General features: G+C 35.0%; 1 protein-coding gene across 8 annotated transcripts in view; it reads left to right on the plus strand.

Moving 5' to 3' along the window:
- Positions 1 to 7,886, plus strand: part of SLC35F5 (solute carrier family 35 member F5) — a 31,231-nt gene extending 23,345 nt beyond the window's left edge. For all 8 annotated transcript variants that reach the window (XM_017820923.1, XM_017820928.1, XM_017820927.1 and 5 more), the window contains one exon: positions 51 to 7,886. The gene's annotated coding sequence lies outside the window, so the exon portion shown is untranslated. The remainder of the gene's footprint in view (positions 1 to 50) is intronic.
- The last annotated feature ends 200 nt before the right edge of the window (positions 7,887 to 8,086 follow it).

The raw sequence follows: 8,086 nt of genomic DNA on the forward strand, positions 1-8,086 counted from the left end.
GAAATCCTGACTTATGTACCCTGATAATTTTTTCTTTTTCTTCTTCTTAGTTTAAAAATGGAATGATGCCCAGCGAAGAGACAATCTTCTGGAAAAGTCCCTAAGGAGTCATGTTTCAGTGCCTATTCTGAATTTGTAGTAAAAATAAGAAGTTTCAGTTCTTTTGAAACTCTAAACTTTTCCTCTTTCTTGCTTTCATCTGATTTTATAAATGAACAAAGTTACTCTATGCCTATCACCATAGGGAGTCTTAGTCCATCTGAGCAACCAACCTGCCTTATAACACTTGAGCTGGTGACATTACTTGACAAAATCAAGAAAGCAAATGCTGTTAAGTGATTTCTTTCTTTTTTTTAACTCATGATTTTGTTAAATGCTGGACAATATTGTTTTTAAAAGATACTTTCAAGTGAGTTATGTAAATAAGTTTGCAGGTCATCAAATCTTACAGGCTTTCAGAGGAAAAGCTTAATAGATACATTACCTGTAGTAGGTACAAATTAAATTTTTTTTATGTTGTATAAACTATTTGCATATTAATAGAGGAAAACAGAAAAAATAATTTATTAAGTGCATTCTTATGATTATTGAGGCAGGATCTTTGTACGGTCCTGGAACACTACAGACATGTTGTCTTAGGCCATTTTGAGAAGCCTTGTAATGGCAGTGGGTGCCGATGTTTAAAAATCTTGCTGCCCAACAATCTGGAATGCTTGAAATTTCAGTGAATGGGGAAATATTTCTATTTACAATACGTTTGGGTGTCCATTCTCAAAATCAATGTTTGTTTTAAGAAGACTGATTCTGTAACCCATTCTTACTCCCAGTTATCTCACAGACATGTGAAAATTTTCACGTATGTAGCTGCCAAGTTGCAAAAGAGGTCAAATTAATTGAGGAAAGTTTTCAGTCAGTGGGTTGACTGTTAAGCAATCTGAAAGGTAAAGGTGTTTGCATTGATTTTTCTTTTCCCCTAGTTGTATTAATAAATTTATTCTAAAACTGGTAATTTTCCTTATAACCTATATCTTCCTTCCACTGCAGTGTTTCTATCCTCTTTAATTCTGAGAAGCTATTATAATTAAATTCAGGAATATTTGAAATTAATCAGTGCCATTTTCCAACTTATGGCCTATAAGACAGATCAAAGTTAATTTTGGCTTTTGATGGATTTTATTTTTGTATAATGAATGTCGGATGGATTTTTAGCCAGCAGTATTCTCTTCCACATAACAAGGTAGGGTAATGTGGGGTATTTCTACTGTCCTTCCACACAAATACAGAAGGATGATATAGCAGAAATGCCTTTTCATGTTTTGGCACTCAGTAATGATCATTCCAAAAGAAATTTTGGTCTTTTGGTGATAAAACTACTATATGAGAGAGAATGCAGGAAAGCAATATGCTTAACTGTACATTTATAGAAGAATTCTAACCAGCAGCTAGAATTTAATAGAGAAAGAAGAAAAAATGGACCTGGGTGCTATTCTGTTCAAATATTTCACCTTTATAATTTTTTTCCTTCCCATTTTTAATACTGGATTGCACTAAAGGTTTTGGTGATCTGAAGCTTCTCTTTAAGATGAGATAGTAAGTCTTTCTTCGGACACTAAAATAGGAATTAAAAAAACCTCCAAACCAACCAAAACAAAATCACAAACCCAAAACAGACAAAATGTTTATTCAATTTATGTAGACATTTTGAAAAATTCCACATTTAAATTTCCAAACTCCACAAATAGAGGGGTTGAAAATACAGTATGTTGAAGTCATTTTACTTTGGTAGTATTTTCAGGGATTTTTTGATAAGTGGAGTTTCCTTAGGTTTTTTGATTTTTTTGTTTGTTTGTTTTTGGGTTTTTTTTTTAAATTATGACAAGTTACAGGATATTAGCTTCAACTTTTTTCCTAGAAGTAATGTTAATGCCTACTCACAATAAAAAGATAATGTCTGTTTTCAATTAATGAAATGTTTCAATAAGATCCTGACAAATATGTAATACCAGCATTAACTCTAAATTTGGGTCAATTGGCACTTGTGGAATCAGTGAACTAAGCCTGGGAAAACTGAGTTTGCTTTCAGATGGGCAATGACAGTATTTTTAGCAAAATTTTCTATTACTGTTCTTTGAAATTTGCCATACCAATAGAATTGGAGCTGCAATGTAAAATGGGCAGTTGCTGTTCATATTTGCCCTTATGTTCATGGTTTAAAGTGAAGGATCATCATAATCCCCCACATACATGACTGCTGTTAACTTGCATTATTCATGAGTTTGAGAGGTTAAAAAAATAAGTACTAAGAGAATATTATTCTATCTCTGATCCCAGGAATGTTGAAGAGCGTTCAGTAAACTCAGTCAGGGCCTTCCCACTGTTCTTGTTTTTAACAAAAATGTGCTAATTTTTTTTATAAGATACGAGATAATTTTATCTCATGGCACTAAGTAGCTTAAGCAGAGTTTTTGCATTACATTACAGTTCTTTAAAGAGTAAGAACAAAGCAAACTGTCCTTCCTGAAAGGATTTTTAAACAGTGGTGCCCCTGTAGTCACGAGAAATGTGTTACGGTTTTAATTACGGAAGCTATGACATATGACATTGTTCCTGCATTTAATAGAATGTGATGATGTTTTTTCTATAAAATCTTGTGATTTTTAGTACAATAATATTTTATAAATATACTGTCTAATTTGAAATGTAAATTGCTTGACTCTCTAATGGGTGCTTGGTAAATGCACAAGAGATTTAGCTTTGATTCTCAGGTACCTCTGACGAAATGGAGATGTGCTGGGTTTTTCTTCCTCATCACACAACTGGAATGTGAAGGAGTTCTCTCATCAATGCTTTACCTCTCTGTGCTGGTGTAAATTGTCATTGCTCTTACTGTTTCAATTTGGGAATGTCTTTATCCTGACATATTTCTTGTAGGAACCACATACACTTTAAAAAAACAACAATTTTTTCTATGTCTAGCATTTCTTTGATTACCGTTAGCAACAGTGATTTCCCACATCTGCAAGATGGAAAATGAATACCATGTGTTACTCTGTCAAACAATTTAACTAATTCCTGTAATCATTTGAAATAACCAACAGTTTTTCTGTGTATACAGTTAAGGTTTTGGAGCTGTTTGGTTTTTATATATGAAGGAAATGCTGATAATTTGCCAAATACTACAGAGCATGCCTTTGGTTTTAGGGTTTGATACACAGTGTGCTGCAGTTCAGGACAAAGGAGAAAAAGAATTTCAGTTTCTCTGGCCACTTTGTGTTAGGTTTCGGTCATGCTGAAAATGTGTTCCCTACAAGCTGTAGATGTAATGTTAATTCACCAGTGGACTGAGGGAGATGCCACACTGGTACTTAGCAATTACTTGCAAACTCTGGGGCACATGAATGCTGCTGGAGGCACCAAGAGCCTGATGTTCCCGTTTCCCAGTGTTCACTGCATCCTGCTTGTTGGCTTTTGGCCTATGAAAGTCCCTGTATGAGGGCAGGGGCTGTGTGACTGTCCTGGTTTGCCATGGAGTTGGGCTGGAGTGGACTGCACACAAACTCAGAAGCAGGGTGGCTGAGGCACTCCTGGGTATCTCAGTGAGGTGTGGCAGATGCTGAAGTATTTTGTGGAAATAAGATGTTAATCAGGGGTGTTGTTTGAACCGTGGGGCTGCAGCTGATACTTGACCCAGTGTGCTGGTCTGTGTGTGTCAAACCTCCTTGGAACATACTAACAAAAATAGGGGATACTGCAAATCACTTTCCTTGGTGTGTGCTGCAGTAATTGTCATTCCTTTCGCAATGCTCCTCGTGCCTAGATACTGCTATTCACAGCTGTGATGGCTTTAAATAAGGTGGCAAAACGATTTCTTTGTAATTCTTGTTTCCATTTCTCTTGGTGTTGAATGTTATCGTTCCTATTCTCTCTTGAAAGATCTTACTATCTTAGGGAAATTAAGTTACTGAGCTACACTAAGCTATCAGAGGAGGGAGAAAACCAGTTCAATTTTGTTCATAGAGTGAATTTATGGACACACATTCAAATTTCATATGCAAACAGGCCTCGATAAGGCAGAGTGTTTGTAAATTAAGTTAAGAAGTGGCATGCTCAAAAAATCAAGAAACAAACTAATGTTAATATCATAATGTTGAGTTATATGGCTAACTATAGGATGGTGCTTCTAATCAGCTTTCTTATGTGGAACAAGTTTTGAGTTAGTTACCGTTTCTGTTATGGCTATCATGTGTAGTGCCTGCAATTTAATAGTTACGACTCCAGTAGCATTTCTGTGTTCACTCAAAAACAGTTGTTATGCATTATTTCCCCTATCTAATCCATGATTTCATTAATGCTGTATTTTGTTTTACATGATTATTGCAGGGCATGATTTCTCAGGGAAATATGGATGATACCATACGTTGTGAGAGCCGATAACTAATTCCTGCTTTTAAAATTGCTACAAACATTTCCAAGTTTCACTCAAAACATTTCACATTGTGTAGCTTTCATGTTGAACTTCCTTTAGACTTATCAGGTAAATCATGATGAGAATGTTAAGAACATTTAAAGGTGTCAATAAAATACACTCTGCCCAACGTTTGTTACTGTTTGGAGAAACATCCGTTCTAATCCGATGTTGCAACACGTGTGGTTTTACTTTGTTGTCCTCTGCGCCGTACAAATGAATGGTTACTCTGCTGATTTTGAAGATGCACTTCTGGCATGACAGTGACATTAACTTTCAGGGTTAGGCAATACCATAATAATAATCTGATTATGGAGTAGATCACCGGTATAAATCTCTAATATAAATATATTCATTTATATCATCAAATTTTTACTAAGTCTGTTCACTTTGGGGATTTTTTTGTTTGTTTTTCCAGTAAAGATACTTTGTCTAGACTGGGATTTGATCCAAAGCCCAAGAGAGTCATAGACAGCATTAATAAAGTAAAACTTTATTGAAAAGGAACTCTGCAGTCAGGCTGACCTTTATGCCTTTGCAGTATTTCTATCTGCAGCGTACATTTGGAGTGGTTTGCTTTAAGACCTCGGTAATATAAATGGAGGGATTTTAGTGCTGGTAAAAATGGTAAACACACTACTGTAACTGGTCACAAAAGATATATTCTGTATAGCCAGCAAGCAGCCTAATTATTTAGAAGGTGAATTTGTCTTACTACATGACTTTTGTTTAAAATCATCAGTGTGAGAAATGTTAACCTCTACACTTTGTTGTATACTTGTAGGAGAATTTTTTTGTCCATAGTGAGAACGTGTGATCATAGTCATCAGCCTTGAGCATCACCTTCCTCTTGATGATTTCTGCTTTGACATTTCCATTTACATGCCCTGTTGCATTCATTGCAAAGTGAATTTCCTCTCTAGGTAAAGCCAGTGTAATTACATTTTGACTATCCTAGTTCTCCGTGGTGTTAAAAATCTAACATAAAACATAAATCTGACATGTAAATGTGACTACTCAGATATCTGTGTTCTCACTCTCCTCTGAGGTGAAGTGTTGCATCATTACATCTGGTATTAGGAGGTAACCAGACCTTTTCTGGATATGCCTGCCATGATGTGAAACACATCCAGAATTTCATCTGGCTTTCACTTCCTACTTCTAAAAAGCATAAAAGGCTTTTCTCTGAGGATTTTTGTAGAAAGCAGCTGTTTAGTTCTACAAGTGCAGAGTCCTTCAGGTGCATCTCTGTTTCTAAAGTTGCATCCGATGTTCCTTTTCTTTTATTAATGAACTTCTGTTTTTTCAGGGAGGGTGCACAAATTTTCTTTATATCCCACAGAAGAAATACAACCGGCTACTGGAATCGCCTCAGAAATAATAGTTCAGGGCTGTTATGCACATATGCTCCTGATTTTTTTTTCCACAATTTTTTTTATAAAACCCCAAACAAAACTTCACACTTATGAAGCTGGGGGAATTAGCCATGTAGCATAAAACTAATTTTATAATATGCAAATGACTGTCTTTTCATTGATGATATCCTTCGATATATTACAGCCCACAAATCTTCCTTGTCTGTGTAATAGGAGGTGATGCTTTTCTTCTACCTAAATCTGACCTTTTGCATACTGATTAAGTTAGTTCCTCTACAAGAATGAGTAATTTCTCAAATATTTTAGAATCTTCTTTTTCTTCTAGGTAGGGAAACGGGGGGGGGCTTTCCAGCCAAACAGTATCACTTTCCTGTTGGGTAAGGAAAAAAAACCCCACAAAAATTGAAACAAAAATCTTAATTGAAAATTAGAGAATTTTAGTAGGAAGCATATGGGATCAGCTGTAATATAATTGAGGTAATTTCCTGCATAGCCCAATTCCATATAGGAAGTGCTTAGGCAATGGTTTATTGGATTGATCTCTGGTTGATCTTGACCTAATATAAAAAGTGGATATTTTGAATAATCATTTCATATTGAAGCTAAATGCTTAAATTAAGCCCTGTGATTATAACAAAAAAAACAAAAACAAAAACAAAAAAAAAGGGAGAAAAATTATATTTGGAGACTTAGGAGTTTCTTTTATTTTTCTTTTTCTTGAAGTACATCCAAGCAGTTACAAAGGAATGCTTTGCTAATTGAAAGTCACGAGGCTGTTTACACAAAGCTATATGGAAAGCATAGCCAGTTGTTGGAGTTGACATTTTCTGAATGGGGTTAGAGAAACGTAATAAGTATGAGGTGCAACCTCAGCATTGTACAGCTGAAAGGGTAATGATTTAGAATCTATGTGAGGTCTCTTTGGAGCAGATATTAGTAAAGCAAAATTTTTTGTGAACCTTGATTTATGAAAATCCTGAAACTTATTGCGTTAAAAGATGCACAAAACCAGTAGCAGTTTTAATGTTTGTTTTGGCATTACATTTTGTACCAAGTTTCAGGGAATTCTCAATAACACTTTTAAAGCAGATGCTGCTCCAACTGAAGAAAACTTTTGTTTGCCTGGAGTCTGTACAGTTTCTTGATAATTCAGATGTTCAGAGAGCACAGAAAGTTCCAGTATATATCCTCTATGAAACGTCTTTATGCATCATCTTTTAACCATTTTCCTTAGCGAGACCAGAACGTGAATTACTGATGTATTGCATTTGCACTTAAAAACCTGATTTCAGAGTATGTTAAAAACCTTGATCTATTTTTGATAAAAAAAGAAATGTAGCATTTTAATCTGATTTCCATTTAATGGTAAGGATATTCATGCAGAGAAAAACATATAATGGAGGTTTGATGCAGTGATTTTTTAAGCCAAGAAAACAGCAGGATGGCAGTGGTAAATCTGAAATGGAGATACATGTCTGCTCAGAAACTCTGGTTTCCTTCTGCCCTCTTTATACCAAATTGGTGTCTCCATTATTCCAGGATAGTACAGGTGAAGCAAGGACCAGAACTTTACCCTTTGTTCTTTAAAAGTGAACACTGGCTTTTGCCTGGAGTGTCTTTGTCCTGTCACTTCATTTTCTGAGGGGAAGTCAGTTAAATGAGAAATATAGAATAAGTATTTTTAATTAAAATCAGATTTAAGCTATTCATTATTTTGAAATCCTCTATATTAATAGAGATCTAGTGAATGGAAATTAAAGTCCTATATTGCAAATACTGAACAGTGCTTATATATTTTTAACAAGACCAATATATATATGAATATTTAAAACGTGTGAAAGTAAAAATTGGATGATTTTTCTTGTGTTTATAGGTTGAAATTGAAATTCTTGATACCCAGTACCAAAACCCTATAAAAGGGCTAATGAAAAGAAAATGTAATGTATTCTGGTTAACAGCCTGTGTAATACAATCAATGTATGTGATGTTTTTGTTCTGTATTATATTTATTATATGTAAGTAAACAATAAAGATTATAAATCTTATTTTCTTAACAGGAATTGGTATTTGGTTGGGGTTAATGCTGAATGTGTTTTATATAATCAGTTAAGAAAAAATGAACGGTCACTAAGGGTGGGCTTAAAAGTGGGTTTGGGGATGTCTCGTTTTACCTGAAGTCAACCAGGATGGCAGAGGTTATAGTCTGGTCTCATACCGGCCTGTGTGCTGGCTTTGACTGGGGGAG

Source organism: Lepidothrix coronata, unplaced genomic scaffold, assembly GCF_001604755.1.
Source record: "Lepidothrix coronata isolate B3197 unplaced genomic scaffold, Lepidothrix_coronata-1.0 Scaffold86, whole genome shotgun sequence".
Taxonomy (NCBI): domain Eukaryota; kingdom Metazoa; phylum Chordata; class Aves; order Passeriformes; family Pipridae; genus Lepidothrix; species Lepidothrix coronata.